The 21,204-nt window shown below is 42.1% G+C and overlaps 1 pseudogene across 1 annotated transcript; it reads left to right on the top strand.

The window, feature by feature from the left end:
* The first annotated feature begins 11,534 nt into the window (after positions 1 to 11,534).
* On the top strand, positions 11,535 to 13,078 carry LOC311589656 (serine/threonine-protein phosphatase 2A catalytic subunit beta isoform-like; annotated as a pseudogene). Its single transcript has one exon. The product of its transcript is annotated as a serine/threonine-protein phosphatase 2A catalytic subunit beta isoform-like (transcript).
* Positions 13,079 to 21,204: the final 8,126 nt, after the last annotated feature.

Here is a 21,204-nt window from a genome sequence, read left to right on the forward strand (position 1 = left end):
ATAGATAGAAAATAGCTAAAAAGATAGATGATAGATAGACAGACAGACTGATAGATAGATGATAGGTAAGAAACAGGTGGGGAGCTGGCTCAGTGGTTAAGACTGAGTACTGCTATCGCAAAGGACCTAAAGTTAAGGTCCCAGTATCTATGTGGGGTGGCTCACAACTACCTGTAACTCCAACTCTAGGAAACTCAATGCCCTCTTCTGTTCTCTGAGGACATCTACAATGTGTGCAAATACCCAACCCCTACACATATACACACATACTTAATAATACAATATTAAAATAATAAACACTTTAAAATTTTGAGACAATTAAAAATAAAAATGTTAAAAAGTAATTGATTTGGGTTAAAACAATTAACTCCAAACACAGAATTCTTTTTATTTTATTCTTATGGAGACTATTGTACCAAGAAGCAAATGTGTGATGAGACTAGATTGGTCACTGAGAAAGTGGCCCTTACTCCCTGTCTCCTCCATCTGCCTAGTACAAGCTTGCCACTCTGCTTCAGTTCTCCCCTCTTCACCCCACCTGTACAGACAGCTCATCTATGTCAAACAAGTTCATCTGGCATTTGAATACATTCTCAAAACAACAACAGAGTGAGTATTGTATCAGAAACAGCCCAGAGGATTGCAGGGATTTCTTGAAAGATGTGTGGTGACACCATTCAGGGATGTAGGGTACACTGGGGGTGGGGGAGGGACACTGAAGCTCCCTGGGCTGGAAAAGGAGATGTTGTGGGTTGATTTCACTTTCAAAACCCATAAGCTGATACAAAATCAGGACAGTAAGAAAAGGGGGCTTGAAGTGGCCACTTTAATCTTCTTTGCTTTCCTTTGAGAGACTGAAGGAACCTAGATTTCCTTCTTCTGCAGGGCTGTCCAGTGTGTTGTGGCTCCAAGACTGGATCACATGGGCCAGGACATCATTCCAGTTATGAGTGCCAATGGGGATGAGCACATCATGGTTCAGTACTGAGCAGCTGCCCCAGCCAAGTCAGCATGACCCTTGAGCCTCTGTTTTCTTATTTCCAAAGCAGAGAAACTCAGTAGGACCAGAATTTCCAAGGGATGTTCTGTTGGAATTTAATGCTGATTATCTGGAAAAGGGCATAAGCAAGGTGAGGTGTGAAAATAGTGCGTTAAACATATTTAGCTTGTTTCCTCAAGAGTTTCTGAGATATTCATGTCGTGTGGCTTGGGAATTCTCAATCATGCTCCTAGTTCATGCTTGATTGTGGGATTCTTCCTACCATCCGGCTTACCTCAGTGTTTCTCAGATTATACTGTGGGTATGTGCTAATACCCATTAAGATCCCTGCCCCATCTCCAACTCTAACATGCATGATTTAAAAAAAATCCATATTCATCAATGGAAGATGTTATCTATTTGATCTGTTTGGAAAAAATACACAAGGAAGGACTGAATGCAGGTCACAGGATCTCTGAAGGAGGATATAGAGGTCATTGCCTTTGTAGCTCTAACTCTGTCATGGATATTTCATTATTGGTGGTAGATAAGTGCATAAAAATATATCTAATAGTGAAAGTGTAAAATCCAATGTTAAGCTCACTGAAATGTCATCACTTTCAATGTGTGATTGCTACCTTATTTCCAAGTTTTTAATGATAAATTTATTTTTAATTTTTTAAATAAGTAGAATGAAAAGTATATTTTCTATGAAGTGAGAAAAGTCAGAGATCATGAAGAAGACAGCAGGAAAGAAGGTTGAAGGGGAAGGTGGGCAGAGAGGGTCCCTTAGGGCACTGGCTGAAGGAGCAACCAAAGCATGCGCGCGTGTGTGTGTGTGTGTGTGTGTGTGTGTGTGTGTGTGTGTGTGTGCACGCACACACACACACACACACACACACACACTCATGCATGTTTAAAATGATCTGTGAGCCCATGGGTGGTTGCTGACAGGTCAAAGAAGGCTTTGCATTATAGGTTCAAAAGTGTTGCCACCAGTACCTTTGTCTATTGAATAGCACAAGAGGGACAATGAGCAAGGCCTTAGCACTGAGCACTGAGCACTCCTCAAAGGAGGCTGAGTAAACTTCCTGCTGCTTTTCCCTGAGATAGTGTGGGCACTTCCTGAATATCTGCCACAGGGATGTAGAGATCCTGGATTCTCACCAGTTTCTAGAAGTAGAAACAGTCTCCCAGGATGACCAGTATAAGTCAGTTGCAGTGACAATTAGAGCTGGTTATGACCTGTGACTCACTGCAGCATCCTATCCCCAGATTGACACAGCCAGGTTCCACCAGAAAGCAAAATCAAGTCTAGGTGCTGAGCTGTGCTTCCTCCTGGAGTCTCTCCCTCTTTAGAAGTTAGTTAGTGGCCTCTCCACATGAAAATAAAGGCCAGCTCCAAAATGGCTATAGGGGTGTTTTCCTCCCCCAAAACACTTTTCTTATCAAAAGTTCTTGTTCAAAAGTGCTTGCATTCTATGGGTTCTTGGCTCTAAAATCTGGCCAGATAACCAGACACAATGGTTCTCTTCATTTACTCTGTGGAAGGGTTTGTTTTGTAATGAGCTGAGAGTCTTGGTGGACCTAACAGCCCATCAGATACCCAGCTTTCTGGGGTGCTGCCTGGTAATCAGGGCTTAGAAGAGGCCAACAATTCTTAACACTAAAACAGCAGCTGGAAAGCAAAGCCTGGTGGCCTAGCCTTACCCAACCAGATTGCAGGGCTATTTTTGTCCCTGGTGCTGACTATCCTGATGGAATGCAGAATTACTTTTGTAATCACAAATGTGACCAAAAGGCTAGCAACTGTTAATCTCTGGAAATCTGTTACAAATTGGATGGCAAGCACCAGCAAACTGCTATTTTTTTTTAAGTCTAAAAATAATTCTTAGTGCCCTTTAATGTAAGTAACGCAGGAGTAAAAGGGATTTTCATTTATTAGGTTGGAGTGGTAATGATTGTTAGCAGTCAATTCTAAATATAGTAGGAGGCATGGATGTGTGGGCTCCCAAGGGAAGAGGAGTGGGTGGGGGTGCTAGAGGGGCAGGCAGAGCAGCAGGTAGGGCTTTGAGCTTCCACACTTTAGTCATTCTGGTCTGGAGAGTACTGCACAAGAGCCGATATCCTTTAACTCTGCTTCTGGGGAGCTTTCGTGACTGAGATGAGAGTATATGAGATGTGGACCAAAACAGGGTGGGGGCCTCACTGATTGGGATCACTCTGAAGTAGTGGTGAATATATTGCTAGTCTGGCTGTGTGTCATCTGTGTTTGGTTTCTTCGGAAATCAGGGTCAGATCCAGAAGAATGTTCTACCCCAGAAAAGGCTGTGATTTCTAATTTGGGCCATGTGCAGTCAGCTGTACCGAGACAGGCTGAGAAATAAGTGAGACTCCGGGGGGCGGGGGTGGGCAGCAAAATGCTTTTGTCATCCAAATCTAGGCTTTCTGAACACTCTGAAGATTTCTTGTAAGGAGTCTAGCCACACTGGCCTCAGTTTCATTTTTGTTTGAGTAGAGACCCAAGACTCCAGAGATGTTCCTCCCTACCCTCCTCTCCTCCTTAATTTCACTAGTCCACAGTCATGACTCACTATTTGCCTATTATCCTCAGGACTGTTCTGTACATATAAAGAAACTATGACAAACAGCATAAATTATAAAGCAGCAGCAGGAGCAAAGGTCTAGGCAGATTCCCACATCTTGTTCCTGAACCATTGTACTTTAAAAACCTATCCAATCACAGATTTAGCAAAGCTCTTTAAGCACACCCATATGTACTGCCTTTAAACATGACAGTGCTATATGCTTCTACATGTACACATATGCTGACATCATTTACTAACATATGTTTGTATATACACACATCTCATAGTCATGAGCAAACAGTATTTGTTTTAATTTTTCCTGTCTCAGATAAATCTTGCAGTAAAGCATTGGATTTTCAGCATTCACAGGAAATACATCCAACTGAATCCATGAGGCATCTCAAGCTAACACTGACTTCTTGCTTATCCTGGGGGAGTCTTTCTTAAATGCCCTTCACTATTGTCTCTGCCATAGAGAAAGAATCACAATTATCCAGGTATTATATGATTATCTAGTGGGTAAGATGACACGAGGGTGGGGTGCATGCATTTGAGTTCCTGTGAGGAATTTGAGCATTAACACTACTCTCGAATCCATGAAATTATCTCAGCCCATGGTGCTCTTAGAATGCCTGATTCTACAGTTCAGAGTTTTTCTTTCCACATCTGGGCTTCAGCTTGTATCTGTATCACTTATATCGATATCCTTTTACTCTGCTGCTTCTAATTTGTTCAATAACTATATGATCAAACTCAGTGATTTGTGGGCAAGGTAAGAATAAACATGGTGGCCTATGAACCTAAGGACATTCCTTGTAGGTGGCCCGCAGGGTCTTGAGTACCTAGCCCTTGTGAACAGCCTAAGTCCTAAGGCAGTAAAAACCAAAAGCCTGGGCAGAGTTTAGTTTGATGTCTTGTTCTTCAAGCATTACACTTGTAATACTACTGGGATGCTAAGGGGTGTGTCTGGCCTTCCTGGGTCAGATATGTTTAACACACATGAAAGAAGCTGTCAAAACAGAGTGATTGTTCAGAAACACAAAATGAAAATATCTCCTAAGAGCATCCTTGAATGGAGGCTTCCACTTTACTCTGTTTAGGGAGAATGGGATTCAGTAGCATGGACAAGTGAATACTGATCTTAAACCCTCAGCAAACCTCAGCATCACTATGTTAGAACCCAAAACTTAGGTTACACGTGATCTTTTTAAAAGAAAAAAAGTAATCGATCCTTTGCCGGACCTTATTTAATCAAATTCACTGTACAAAATGGATCTCTGAAACACTGAAGGTCATAGAAACTGCTTTGGTTCCCCTATACACAAATGCCTGATGCTAATGGGGCACCTTATGTGAGTGGTCTTCTGATTTAGAGAGTTTGGGGCAGGGGTCTGGTAATATAACTGAGTGACAGAGCATTTCCCTGGTGTTCAAGAGACCCTGGGTTCAGTCCCTATTTGCTGGTGTTGGGAAAAAAATTTCCTGAATTAATGCAGCAACAGTCTGTACCATGGCCTGGACAGAGTTAGTATAGACCTGCAGGCACATTTTTACAGAGCATATACTTGAGGTGTATTGTTATAATTGGATGTTTCTTACTCTCTCACTCAGGATACTCAGAGGGGTCCACCCTCCAGATGCTCGAACGGAACGCACCTGTGGTCTGCATGCAGCCTGCATATAAAGCATGAATTCACTGTGTGGGATGGTGGTACACCAGAGCCCCTGGCCTGGGGAAGTCTCAGGGAAACAGGAGAATCTGCCTTTGGCCCCCTCCACCTGCCCCATGCCAATTTGTGGAGGGCCCGGGGGCCACGTGGAAACACAGGTGTCTGGGTCCACCTAGCCCAGTGAGGGCTCATGCGATGATGGAGGGGACTTAGCCCGCAAACCTGAGCAGCTAGAACCCAGCTTAGACAGTGCCCACAGCCCCGGCAGGATCTCCCACGCACCTGGGAGAGGCTGGAAACCCCTGAGGTGTCTATACACTGGTGTAAAAGGCAACAACAGCTCAGAAGGTCTGACCTGGGTGGGGTCTTGACTACAGGGCCATGGGAAGTACAGGCAGCTTGGAGCAACCTGCCCAGCCAGAGCATACAAAGCCTGTGGTCTGAAACATCCCTGTCTCTGGACCATGGCATACCAATCCTGCAGACTCCACCAGACAGAACCTAGCAGGATCAGTTCCCATAGCCATGGCAGGATCTCTCATCCTCTCAGGAAAGGCTGGACATACCTGAGGTGTCTATATGCTGGTTGAAAAGTTGCCCATAGCTCAGTGGGTCTGATCTGGGTCAGGTCTTGACTACAGGGCTGAGGGAAGTGTAGGCAACTGGGAGCAACTTGCCCAGCCAGAGCTCGTTGTCCACAGTCTGAGTCCCAAAACAGCTGGTCTGCATCATAGCACTAATGTGAAAGGGACAAGGTGGAAGCCTACGTCTGCTGACCCACCCTGGTGCCTAAGGTATATAGCAAAGTCTCCAGGAGTGGAAACCAGGTCACCTGCCTGTTCCAGGGAAGAACTCCCTGCTCCCCATAGGCAAGGGCACATGACCTGTAATCATTCACCAACTATCTACTCTCAACGACCAGTGAAGAACACCAAAAGCTATGTCCCATCACCAGAAACAGTAAAATTACCAAAGGAGAGTGTAAGAATGCAAACAACAAAAACCAAAACAGTTCGGCATCTCTGGATCCCAGCTATCCCAAAGAAAGTAGCCCTGAGAACCCAAACATAATCGAAATACAAGAAAATGATCTCAAGTCCTTAGTATGGAATATGATAATAAAAGAAACGAATAAAACTTGTAAACAACTGCAGGAGGATGCAAGCAAACAGGTTGAAGACATAAAAGAGACATATAGAGAGGCACAGGAAGAATTTCAGGAAAATACAAACAAACAGATGAAGTAGATCAATAAAAGAGTTCAAGATCTGAAGATGAAAATGGAATCTATGATAAATGAACACATAGAAGAAAAACGTGATCGAAAGACCTTAGATAACATAGCAAGCAACATAGAGATGACCTTCTCTAACAGAATCCAAGAAATGGAGGAATGAATCTCAGGACTTGAAGATACAATTGTAGAATTTGAAAGAGCCATCAGTGAAAATGATGAATCTGAAAAGTTCCTGACACAGAACATCCAAGAAATCAAGGACACTATGAAAAGAAGAAACCTGAGACTAATAGGCATTGAGAAAAGAGAAGACACCTGACTCCACAGCTGAGAAAATATCTTGAACAATGTCATAGAAGAAAATTTCATCAATCTGAAGATGCATAGGAACATGCAAGAGGCCTACAGAACATTAAATAAAATAGACCAGAAAAGAAAATCTTCCCATCACATAATAATAAAAAGACAAAACATACAGAACAAAGAAAAATATTAAAAACGGCAAGAGAAAAAGGCAGAGTAACGTATGATGGCAAACCTATCAGAATTACACCCGACTTCTTAGCATAGACCATGAAAACCAGAAGGACCTGAACAGAAGTCCTGCAAACCCTAAGAAAACACAGATGCCAGGCCAGACTACTATACCCAGCAAAACTATCAATAACCATTGATCGAGAAAACAAAAGATTCCACGACAGAAAAAAATCCAAACAGTTCCTATCCACAAATCCAGCTTTACAAAAGTTACTAGAAGGAAAACTCTACCCCAAAGGGATGAGTAACAACCAAAACTAGACAGGAAATAGATAACTACACCATTGTAAAATCACAACCTCACACACTCCCGACTATAACAAACATCAAAAATTGAAGGGACTTAACAGTCACTGGTCATTAATATCTCTCAACATCAATGGTCTCAATTCTCCAATAAAAAGACACAGACTAACCGAGTGGATGCATAAACAAGACCCAACATTCCTCTGCCTTCAAGAAACACATCTCATCCACAAAGACAGACATTACCTCAGGGTAAAAGGCTGGGAAAAAATATTCCAAGGAAACGGTCACAAGAAGCAAGCTGGTGTAACCATTCTAATTTCTAATAAAATAGACTTTCAACCAAAATTAATCAAAAGGGATGAGGAAGGACATTTCATACTCATCAAGGGTAAAATCAACCAAGATGACATCACAATTCTGAACATCTATGCTCCACATACAAGGGTACCCACACTTGTAAAAAAAACTGTTAACAAAGCTTAAACCACTCATTGATCCCCACACAATCATAGTGGGAGACTTCAATACCACACTTTCACTGAAGGATACGTCATTGAAACAGAAACTAAGCCAAGAAATAACACCATTAACCAATGCCATGAATGAAATGGATCTAACAGATATTTACAGAACTTTTCACTCAATCACAAAGGATTATACCTTCTTCTCAGTACCCCACAGAGCCTTCTCCAAAACTGTTGAGAAAGTAGGTCACAAAGCAAGCCTCAACAGATACAAGAAGATTGAAATAATACATTGTATCCTATCAGATTACCATGGTCTAAAGCTGGACTTCAACAACAACAGAAATAACAAAAAGCCTACTCACACATGGAAACTAAACAACTCTCTACTTAATGACACCTGGAAGGAAGAAATAAGGAACTCCCTGAAATTCAATGAAAATGAAGGAACAACGTACCCAAATTTGTGGGATACATTGAAAGTAGTGCTAAGAGGAAAATTCATAGCACTAAGTGCCTTTATAAAGAAATTGGAAACATCCCACATAAGCAACTTAACGACACATCTGGAAACCCTAGGAAAAAAAGAAGCAGAAATGCCTAAGAGGAGTAGCTATCTGGACATATTCAAACTCAAGGCTGAAATCAATAAATTAGAAACAAAGAGAACAATTCAATGAATCAATAAAGCCAGGAGCTGGTTCTTTGAGAAAATCAACAAGATAGACAAACCATTAGCCAAACTAACTAAAAGATGGAGAGACACTAAGCAAATCAACAAAATCAGAAATGAAAGGGGAGACATAACAACAGACCCTGAAGAAATACAAAGAATCATAAGATCCTACTTCAAAGGTATATATGCCACAAAATTTGAAAATCTAAGGGAAATGGAAAATTTTCTTGATTGATTCCACTTGTCAAAATTGAATCAAGATCAGATAAACAAATTAAATCATCCTATTTCTCCTATAGAAATAGAAGCAATCATTGATAGCCTCCCAACCAAAAACAGCCCAGGGCCAGATGGTTTCAGTGCAGAATTCTACCAGACCTTCAAAGAAGAGCTAATATCAATACTCTTCAAGCTACTCCAAAAGATAGAAACGGATGGAACATTACCAAATTTTTTCTATGAGGCCACAGTCATGTTGATACCTAAACCCCACAGAGACCGAACAAAAAAGAGAATTTCAGACCAATTTCTCTCATAAACATTGATGCAAAAATACTCAGTAAAATACTCGTAGAATGATTACAAGAACCTATCAAAGATATCATTTGCCATGGCCAGGTAGGCTTCATTCCAGGCATGCAGGGATGTTTTAATGTATGGAAATCCATAAATGTAATCCACCATATACATAAACTGAAAGAAAAAAAACACATGATCATCTCCTTAGATGCAGAAAAAGCATTTGACAAAATCCAACACCCTTTCATGTTTAAAGTTTGGAGAGACCGGGAGTACATGGTGCATACCAAAACATAATAAAGGCTATACACAGCAAGCCAATAGCCAGCATCAAATTAAATGGAGAGATACTCAAGGAAATTCCTCTAAAATCAGGGATCAGACAAGGCTCCCCACTCTCTCCATATGTCTTCAATATAGTTCTTGAAGTTCTAGCCAGAGCAATAAGATATCAAAAGGAGATGAAGGGGATTCAAATGGGAAAGGAGGAAGTCAAATTATCCCTATTTGGAGATGATATGATAGTGTACATAAGTCACCCCCAAAATTCAACCAGAGAACTCCTACAGTTGATAAACACTTTCAGCAAATTGGCTGGGTACAAAATTAACTCAAAAAAGTCAGTAGACTTCCTATGTACAAAGGACAAACATTCAAAGGAATAAATTAGGACAACTATTCCCTTCACGATAGCCACAAGCAATATAAAATATTTAGGAGTAACTCTAACCAAGCAAGTGAAGGACTTGTTTGAAAAGAACTTCAAATCTCTGAAGAAAGAGATTGAACATGGCATCAGAAGATGAAAGCATCTCCCTTGTTCATGGATTGGACGAGTTAACATAATAAAAATGGCTGTCTTACCAAAAGCAAATTACAGATTCAATGCAACTCCTATCCAAAAACCTACACAATGTTTTTAAGACATTGAAAGACCTATTCTCAACTTCATATGGAAAAACAAAAAAACCAGAATACCTAAAACAATCCAATACAATAAAAGATCCTCTGGAGGAATCTCCATTTCTGATCTCAAGCTGTACTGTAGAGTAACAATAATTAAAACAGCGTGGTACTGGTGCAGCAATAGGTGATCAATGGAATTGAATTGAAGACCCAGAAATAAATCCACACACATATGGTCACTTGATTTTTGAAAAAGAAGCCCAATCTATCCAATGAAAAAAGGATAGCATCTTCAACAAATGGTGCTGGTGTGACTGGATTTCTACATGTAGAAAAATACAATTAGACACATATTTGTCACCATGCACAAAACTCAAGTCCAAGTGCATTAAGGACCCCAACATAAAACCAGAGAAACTAAATCAGTCAGAAGAAAAAGTAGGGAAGAGCCTGGAACACATTGGCACAGGAGACAACTTCCTGAACAAAACTCTAATAGCCCAGGCCTCAAGGTCAACAATTCACAGTGGGACCTCATGAGGCTGAGAAGCTTCTGTAAGGCAGGAAACACTGTCAAAAGAACACAGTGACAGCGTACAGACTGGGAAAAGATCTTCACCAACTCTACATCTGACAAAGGTCTAACATCCAAAATATATAAAGAACTCAGGAAATTAAACACCACCAAACCAAATAACTCAATTAAGAAATGGGGTTCAGAATTAAAAAGAGAATTCTCAACAAAGGAATATCAAATGGCTGAGAAACACTTAAATACATGCTCAACATCTTTTGTTATCAGAGAAATGCAAACCAAAACAACTCTGAGATTCTATCTTACACTTATCAGAATGGCTAAGATCAAAAACTCAAATGACAGTACATGCTGGCAAGGATGTGGAGAAAGGGGAACTCCTTCACTGCTGGTGGGAGTGCAAACCTGTACAACCACTTTGGAAATCAATGTAACATTTTCTCAGACAACTGGAAATAGGGCTTCATCCAGACCCAGCTATTCCACTCCTAGGAATATACCCAGAAAATGCTCCACCACACAACAGGGACATATGCTCAACCATGTTCATAGCAGCCTTATTCATAACAGTAGAACATGGAAACAGCCAAAATGGCCCTCAGTTGAAGAATGGATAATGAAATTGTGGTACATTTACACTATGGTATACTACCCAGCTATAAAACACCAAGGAAATCCTGAAATTTATGGACAAATGGATGGAATTAGAAACGATCATACTGAGCAAGTTAACCCAGAAGCAGAAAGACTTACATGGTATATACTCACTAGCCCAAAAGGCATGTCCCATGAAAGTTTTCACTTACCAGGAGATTGGACCAGTTGTGAGGACATCCTCTTGGGACTCTAGGTGAGAGAAATATAGGAGATGTGGTAATAGAAGGATCCAGAGCATCTTAGAAACCAGAGCATCTTAGAAAGAAGAAGATCATAATGGATGGATCAGGGCCCAGGGGTGACTACTCAAAATATTGCACTAACAAAGGACAATACAAGTAATAAACACAAAACCCCTACTCTGATATAGGCAATAGACAGGACATTCTCCACAGTTATGTGGAGAGCAGGGACTAACTCTGACATGAACTCTGGTGCCCCATATTTGATGACCTACCTTTGGTGGAGAGCCCTAGTGGCACTCAAAGAAAGAATAGGCAGGCTGCTAAGATGAGATTTGATAGCCTGTCACCACAAAGTGGGGGAGGAGATCACCTTTGATCATGGACCTAGGGGAGAGTGGAAGGGAGGGAAGAACAGGAGGATACAAGTGATGGGAGAACAATTGAGTTGTAATCTGAATAAATTAATTTTTAAGATTACCAAAGAAATGTACAAAAGGTTTGCATTCTGTGGAGATGCACATGTTCAATTTTGTGACCTTATGGAACTCTTCAGAATTGGTGGGAAATCTCCAGACACAAACTACCTATTCATGAGTGACTGTGTAGGCCCAGGTTATTATTCTGTGGAGGCTGTGGCTCTTCTAGTAGCATTAAAGGTGCACTATCCAGAGCACATTACAATACTGCCAGGAAACTATGAAAGACGGCAGATCACACAGGTATACAGATTTTCTGATGAGTGTCTATGGAAGTATGGAAATGCCAGTGTACGGGAAAACTTTACAGACCTCTTTCATTGTCTTTCACTTACAGATTCAGTAGACAGATATTCTGCCTCCATGGTGGCTTCTCTCCACCCATAGATACAGTGGATCATGTGAGAGCTCTGGATCATTTACAAGAAGTTCCTCATGAGGGCCCAGTATGTGATCTCTTATGGTCAGACCCAGAGGACAATGGTGAATGGGGCTTTTCACCATGTGGTACTAGCTACACATTTGGACAAGATATTTCTGAAACACTTAATTATGCCAAGGATCTCACACTGGTGTGTCATGCTCTCCCGTTTGCAATGGAATGATATAAATGGTGCCATGATCAGAATGGGGTTACCATTTATAGTGTACCCAATTACTGCTCTTGTTCCAGAAACCAGGCTGCTACCATGGAATTAGACAGCCCTTTAAAATATTTTTCTCTTCAGTTTGGTCCAGCATCTCATCATGGAAAGCCCCATGTGACCCAGTGCACCCCAAACTACTTCCTATAAATTCCTCCCCTGGACCTTTTTTTTGTATTTGCAAGTATACCTGGCCCTTTACTATGTACATATGTACATATATATTTAAAAACAATGGTTATCTATGTGTTTCTGTAACAAATGGTGGTATGTCTTGACATAAAGCCACATCATGGACCACAATGTGATGTACTAATGATAAGTGTTGAGTACAATTTGCAACTTAGGACCCTGTCCTAGACGAGTCAACTGGACTGCTTGCCTGTTGTACTGTAGTAACCATTGTTTTTGACTGGTTAAGCAAAAAAGGTCACTGACTACCTCATTTCCTTTGCGCTTTCTTGGAAATCTAGTTACAATGCTTTAACTGGCATGGATTAACAGAGTTGGAGTTTTATTTTTAAGAACTCACAAGCTGATTTACACTTAAATTCATAATCCTTTATTTTATTGAAATGTATGACTAATTGAAGAAGAGATTCCTTGGGAGTATGTTGTCATAACATTAAAGAGATTTTCTTTCATTTAAACTAAAGTACTATTTGATGTTGAGCTGCGTATTTCTGTCTATTTGTCATGACCATGCATGCATCCTATTTGGTGTCCTGCACAAATAAAGTTTCCAATTTAAACAAACAAATCTGGCTTTAATACTAAACTATTGGTAGACGTCAGTGTCCTGACCACCGTCTTTAAGCTTCTTTTTCTGTTAATGGCACATACAAGTGCAGTGAAGAAAGGCCTCCAGATAGCCAAAGCAGAAAAGGCTGCAATACAGGGGAAGGGTGCTTATGATCCAGGAAGGGCTGAAGTACTTTTTCAGTTAGGAAAGCCAATAGGCTTTCAGGTCATGCCATCATCACCTAACTCCAGAGGACATGAAACTACTGTCTCTGCCTCACTAATGTGGTAATCAACACTGAAATTTTGAATTCTCTGTAGCAAACATACACATTGCGTCTAACCTGCTAGCATCAAGAGAAGAAGCAAAGAACTTCCTACCTCACACCTAGATTTCAAATTTGGAGCTATTATTCCTCTGTGGTGAAACTTTTTACAGGTACCTTTGAGCGAGTCTAGGTTTTACATCACCAACCTCATTAACAGGGAGATGTACATAGAGAAAGATAGGAGTGCATGCTGAATGTGGCACATATATGGGTATGATTCTAGTAAATTACAAGCTCATCTAAAGTACGTAGTGCTGTGTCTGGAATATAGCAAGTACTTAATATTTACAAAGTTATTTATATTTATATAGCTGGTGTAGTGTTGGAATTCAGGTGCCACATGAGAATTAAATGGGATTCCCATTTTTCAGGCAACTTTTTCAAAATCCATTTTTAGATATTTAGTCTAAATTCTGAAATCACTTTTCCTTTAATCTCAACCTGCCTCATATTTTCCCTCAATTTCCAGTTTTAATCTAACTTTATTCACTAACATACCCTCATCTGGAAAAACGTACCCTAGTGTCTTTACCAGTAGAATCCAAACAGAAACCACCCATTTCCTTTATGACACTGGGGAGCTTGATTTTCTGACACTACAATGTCAGAGAAATCTTTTCCATTCCCTTTGTCTAATATAGGAAAAATGGAGGAGAAAAACAAAATCTTTACCCATCCAAGCTGAGTTGAGTGGAAAGGTCATATCCTGGCAAGTAGCTAAAGTCAGGTCTCAAAAAGTCAAGTATTTATAAAGCTCCTAAATCTGGATTTTACTTAGCATGAGGAAACTCATTTCAGAGAGGTGAGGATGCAGAAGGCACCCTTAGTAAGGAGCAGTTCTTCTGCTGCCTCAGTCTTGGACTTCCCAGCCCCAGAAAACAGGAAGTGAGGAGCAGCTCTCTGTTTGCTTACAAGTTACCCAGTCTGTGGCATTTTGTTACAGTGGCCTAAAGGGATTCAGACAGGTCAAGAATCGGGAATGAACTTCCTGAGGAGATATGACATGGGGATCAGGTACACGAGCACCTCAGGCTAGTAGAAAAGAAAACCAGAACAGGCACAAGAGCATGCCTTGGCAGATAAATCAGTCAAGGGCAGCAGAGGCTGGATCATTCCCTGCCTCAGCATGGCTCCCTCCTCCCCTCCTGCTAGCCCAAACACTGATTTCTAGCAAGTGGCCCTCAGCAGAAGAGGGAGGGTCCAAGAGACAGCGTAGCAGGTAAAGTGCCAGTCATGCTGTCACTAGAACCTGAATTGCACTTCCCTACATTTTAAAAATAGCCTCTCATGGTAGAATGTGCATTTCAGTGCTAGAGCGACAGAGACAGGCAGATCCTTAGGGGCACTGGCCAACTAGTCTAGCCCATTTGTCAAATCCCAGGCAAACAAGAATTTCTTTCTTCCTTCCTTCTGTCCTTCCTTCCTTCCTTCCTTCCTTCCTTTCTTTCTCTTTAATTTTTTCTCTCTTTCTCTCTCTCTCTCTTACTGTCTCTCTCATACACACACACACACACACACACACACACACACACACACACACACACACACACACACACACTCTGGAGTGGTAGGTAGTTATGAACTGCCCAATGTGGGTGTTCGGAGCCAAATTCGGCTCCTCTGCAAGGGCAGTACATGCTCTTAGCCATGGAGCTATCTTTCTAACTCCAAGATTCTGAGACCCTTAAAGTTCCTAACATGCTCAGGCCTCTCACTAACCATCACCAAGACTCCCCAAAAGCCAAGGAAGCTGCTTCCCCAGAGGACCAGCCAATCACCTGCTCTAAAGTTAATTCCATCCCCCCTCCAAGTTATGAGGAATGGTCCCATTCACACATCTACCTATCCATCTCTGGCCAAGAGAAGCCTTGCTCTTGCTTTCAGCTCTGCATGGACTCACTTGAAATGATTTCTGGCCTTTTCTGCCCCACTTGCTCTTTAGTCACATAGCACTCCTCACCCAAACCCACTTCAACAACTCCAAAGGAATACTTCAGGTACTGGAAGGAATGTGAGAAAAATGACCCAAATCACAGTTAGACAGAAACCTGTGTCCATTGCAGGACCCCAGCACTTCAGTTTTTCAGGTGAACTGTACCTTTCCTTCTCGCTGAGTCATTTTGTTAATAATCCTGTCCTGGTTTCTCCAGCCCCAACCGCAGCAAGAATGAATGAATCCTGAGACTTTGGATGAGTATTTAAGATGCATAGCAGGTGTCTAAGCAAGATTAAACCTAACTCAGCAATTCCCAGGCTGGCATTCTTCTTTGAGAGTCCCAGTCTCTTCTCCAGCAGGGTTAGTGGTAAGGTTTGTCACTCCGGGAACTCTTGGACAACTGAACCTCAAACTTACGGTAACCTGCTGATAAGAGCTTGGCTTCCATTCAAGGCATGGGCTTGGGTGATGTGCTAGAAACCTAAGCCTAAAGCAGTTAGGAAAGGCTGGGGTCCAAAATTACAGCGTGGGTGAGCCCAGAGGATGCCAAGTCCAGCACCACTCACCTGTCAGGCCTGATTAGGGGCCCCACTTCCGGGCAGACAGGCCTGAGGTTAAAATCTCGACTGCTATTTTTCATGCTATGGGATTTTAGGCAGTTTACACACAGTGCCTCTTCTTTAAAACGGAGACTGTTAATAATAATCCCAGTGTCATGAACTGTGAGGAGGATAACACAAATGGTGTTTATTGATGAGCACTAGCCCTTTCTCACTTACATATGCATCTCTTTTCTCAGAAAACAGGAACTTTAAATAACTGTTACATCATTTTAAAATTGCAATAGACAGATGGATGCATCAGACATACTGAATTGCTCAGGGGGAAAGAAAATGAAACCATGAACTACTATTAGAGATAAAGGTGGTGAAGTTCACACAACTAACCAATCAGCAAGGAGAGAACCCAACACAGATGGGTTGGGAGAAGCACTCTGCCATTCAGATCATCCTCCACTGTCCAGTGCATAGTGTCCATCAGCTTTGCATGGGTCCCAACAAAGGCACGCCAAATGAAAAGCCTGGAGCAGTTCTCTAAGATTCTGGGCCGGCTGAGAAAGGGTTAACTACTCTGGAGCTGAGTGAAGCCCGCAACAGCCTCAGGCTCAAGGCACTATTGTTTACCTTGTGTTCTGAGCACCTGACTCAAGCTGAGCAGGAGGGTTTATTTTCTCACTTGGAAAGTTTTCAAAGAACCAAAAGGATTTGGTTAAAAGGAAATAAGTCCACACCAGCCAATTTTTTTTCAGTGGCCAAATGGGATGGGCAGGAAAAAAAAAAGAATTAATCAGCAATCTGCTTCGGGTAGTATACAACAGACCCATTCAGAGGACACTGTCATTTGTTTATCAGTAGCAGCCAGCAGCTTCCTGCAACCAGCAGCTGCTGTCACTCTGCAAAGGGATGTAGCAAAAATGTTAGGGCAAAGCAAATGAAAAATATTTGACTGCATTTATCTTCCTTTTTGGCTATTTTTACCCCCTGCCAGCTTCTCTGACAGCATCTCACTTTTTATTCTTGCTTTCGCTTAGCACTGGAGGTATAAGTGTTGTTATTTAATGTTCTCAAGAGAAGGTGAGACCATGAAACCTAAGCGATGAGGACATGGTGGGACCACCTCTGTGCTGGACCTAAAATGGCCTCCTAGTCCTTAGGCAGGCCAATGGCAATCAGGAAAGGCGGAAATGGCCAAGTCTGTGAATGTTTGAATGCTTACTCACCTGAAGCTGGGCAGAGCAAAGTTACTACTTACCTTCCCAGTGAAGGGCTCCATAAACATACCTGAGCGCCTCAGTTTGAAGTGTAGGGATTTTGTTTTCTTAGCTTAGAATGATATTTATTATCCCATACTTTATTGGTTGACTGGTTGCATAACCCAGGCTTTGCTTGGAATCTGTCCCCTTCCTGCCTTGGTCTCCCAGGTACTAAGATTATGGGCTTGTGCTGCCATGCCCATCAAGATCCAGTGCTTATTTCTGAAGTTTACTTACCCATAATGCCCCTTTATATATCGTAATCTCGGTGAATTGTCTTCATCATTATCAGCAGACTGTGCAGTACTTTCTTCATGAAAAATTACTGTAATTATCTTCCTATTGTGCCTTAATCCATCCATCCACCTATTCATCCACCCTTTCTTTCTTTCTTTCTTTCTTTCTTTCTTTCTTTCTTTCTTTCTTTCTTTCATAGGTCATACACCAGGTTCTTGTTATGAGTGTAGTGCTGAGGACCTGTGGATACAAAACTGAATGAGTCCCACTTGCTAGCATCAAGCTCACTCCAAGGAGCTAGAAGGTAAACAAGCAGGAGATTTGCAAGGAAATGTCCTGGACCCAGGAAAACCCATCTTCTGTGGGTGCACAAAGGGTGCCTTCTCTTCTGGCTACCTCTGCTTGACCCTGCCTTCTCTTCTCCCTTCGCTTATTGCCCTGTAGTGTTGGTATGTCTCCTACCATTTCCCTCACTGCACATCATACCCCATTTCTCATGCCCCAGCACAGAGGGCAGGCTCATGCGTGTACTTCTTACTCTTCTAGACGTCTTGCTTATGAGCAGCCTTTCACAGAATAAATCAATACTAGTTCTTTAAAGCAAAGCACCACTAAAGCGTCTTTCTCTTTTTCTTGAAGCACACTGTGAAGATTCTAATCTACAAAGCATACTAAAATGAGAACAGACTCGCTGTGCCTCCCTTCATACTCATTTTAACTCGTCTGATTTACAGAGCTGATAGGTGAGGAGATGCTGTCCTCCATCCTTCACTAGGGGTACCCTGACAGGAACATCCATCAAGCAAGCTGTCAGAGCACAATGCTTCAGAGACACCGTTAAACAAAGGTCTGTCTGGTTAACACTTCCAGGAGATGAGAAAGAAGACTGGTGGAATTTTGGGGTCACTTATATACACTATCATATCATCTGCAAACAGGTACATTTACACTATGGAATACTACTCAGCTAATAAAAACAAGGAATTCCCGAAATTTGTGGACAAATGGATTGAACTAGAAATGATCGCAATGAGTGAGATAGCCCAGAAGCAGAAAGACTCAAATGGTATATACTCACTTATATCTGGACATTAACCCAAGGGGCATGTCCCATGAATGTCTTCACTTAGCAGGAAAGTGGGACAGATGGGAGAACATCCTATAGGGACTCTAGGTGAGAGAAGCATGTGAGAATGGGGAAATAGAAGGATCCAGATGGTCCTAGAAACCTACAAGAAGAACATTATGGGCCCAGGGGTCCTGCTCAAACTATGGCACCAGCCAAGGACAATACATGCAGTAAATACCAAACACTGGCCCAGATCTAGCCAATGGACAAGACATTCTCCACAGCTGAGTGGAGAGCGAGGACTGATTTTCACATGAACTCTGGTGCTCCATATTTGACCACGTCTCCTTGATGGGGAGGCCTGGCGGCACTCAGAGGAAGGATAGCAGGCTACCAAGAAGAGACTTGATACCCTGTGAGCATATACAGAGGGAGGAAGTCCTCCTCAGTCACAGTCATAGAGGAGGGGAGTAAGGAGAAAATGAGAGAGAGGGAGGGAGGAATGGGGGGATACAAGGGATGGGCTAACAATTGAGATGTAATATGAATAAATTAATTTTATATATATATATATATATATATATATATATATATATATATATATATAGAGAGAGAGAGAGAGAGAGAGAGAGAGAGAGAGAGAAGACTGCTAACTCCAGCACTCTGGAAAAAGTATGTCCCTCCCTCAACAGAGATGTGGCCACAGCAGTAAAGTCTCAAGACTTAAAAATGAATTACAAATATGTCTTCTTTTATGAATCAACTCCTGCCTGAAATATATTGATAAATATATTGATGCCACTGAAAACAGGATTTCTCTTTATTAGTAAACTCAGGCTCTTATTTATGTATGTAAATATAAAGATAACTGAGGGTTTTAAGCCCAAACAGATAGTTATACTGGTCTGATGGGGTGCCAGATGGGAGCTGGGGCCCTGAGACATGAGCACATGAGAGGACAGCGGCCACTACACAGTCATTGCATTAGTATCTTAGTGATTGAATGTTTCAGAACATCTTGAAATTTAAACACATATTAGAATCTAAAACACACATGTTAACTGCCATGTGAAATAGTATTTTGTTGTTCCTTTCAAAAGCCTTAGATCTTTCTGGTTTTGGGGTCACTCAAGGCAAGAGAGAATTCCCACAAAGATATAAGAGACTCAGAAGCATGACATCAGAAGCAGGCGGGGAGCAAGACTAAATGGGGTTCTCAGATATCAGGCTGTGTTTATGTGGGAAGCCGCGCTCACATTCGCCATTACAAGATGGCGCTGACATCCTGTGTCCCATGCTGACAAACAACTAATCTGCGCATGTGCGAAGGGATTTTCCACTTGTGCTCTGCCTCTCCCGTGGCGTCATCTCACCCGATGAGCAACAGCCAATCAGGGACTGACACATCCTAAGCGGAGGACAGTTTCCTATATAAGGGATGGGTTTCTGCTGTTTGGGGTCTCCATTTTACTTGTGTAAGCTTATGCTCTCCCTCTCAAGATGCATTAAAGCTTTACTGCAGAAGGATCCTGTTTGTGTGTGCAGCGTCGTTCTTGCTGGCGAGACGGTAACGCTAGCCACATATGGTGCCGAAGCCCGGGAAGACCACACCATCGTCAGCACCTTCGGAGACCCCCTGACTACAGGGAGGATTCAGAATTGCAGGGTTGGTAAGTTCGGAGAGGTATGCATATTTTTGAAATTCTTGGGCTGATTCTGGCTGTAATATTTACTGCCGTAATTGTCAAGAGGGCAGTAGATGAAGGACAGGTCACCCTAGAAGAAGTTCAGGATAGCATGTCAGAAACCGAACATAGTGAGAGGTTGGGTGCGCGCAGGAAAAAGGATGCCCATAAAAAGAAAAAAGCTCAGGACCCTCCTGTAAAAGGAGTGCAACCCCCCTCAGGACCTAGTTCACCGCCGAGAGAAATATCACAAAGGTTTTATCCTTTAAAGGATCTTGAGGCATTGAATATTGATAGCTCTACAAGCTTTAATACCTCTGACAATGAGACTCTTGATTCGGAGGAAGAAGCCGAATTAGAGGAAGAGGCAGTCAGGTATGAGGAAGAGAGATACCACCTAGACAAACGAGAGGGTAATAAAAAACCCTCCCTCAATTCATCTCGCAGGGTGGCACCCACTGCTCCTCCACCCTACGAACTGCAGTCTGGATTTTCCTTCTGGCCGGAAAAGATTCGTAAAAAATTACATAATTTTTTTCCTGTGTTTGAAACAGAGAACGGGGGTCGAGTCCATGCAATAAAGGACTTGGCTGAATCTGTTCGCAAATATGGGGTTAATGCAAATTTCACCCTGGTAATGTTAGAAAGAATTGGCACTGGTGCCCTAATTCCTTCTGATTGGCAGATGGTGGCCAAAGCCGCACTTCCAGATATGGGCCAATATATAGAATGGAGAGCCCTGTGGTTTGAGGCCGCTCAAACACAGGCTCGGGCCAATGCCCTTCCACTTACCCCTGAACAGAGGGATTGGACCTTTGATTTGTTAACAGGTCAAGGTCAATTTACTGCAAATCAGGTAAATTACCATTGGGGAGCTTATGCTCAGATTTCACAGACTGCCATTAAGGCCTGGAAAGCACTCTCTAAAAAAGGGGAAGCTAATAGGCGCCTCACAAAGATTATTCAAGGCCCTGAGGAGTCGTTTTCCGATTTTGTGGCCAGAATGACAGAAGCTGCAGGGCGCATTTTTGGAGACATTGAACAGGTTGAGACAAGTTTTTCAGTCCGCGGT

This window comes from Acomys minous, assembly GCF_964271855.1.
Source record: "Acomys minous genome assembly, chromosome: 18".
In the NCBI taxonomy this organism is placed as follows: Eukaryota; Metazoa; Chordata; class Mammalia; order Rodentia; family Muridae; genus Acomys; species Acomys minous.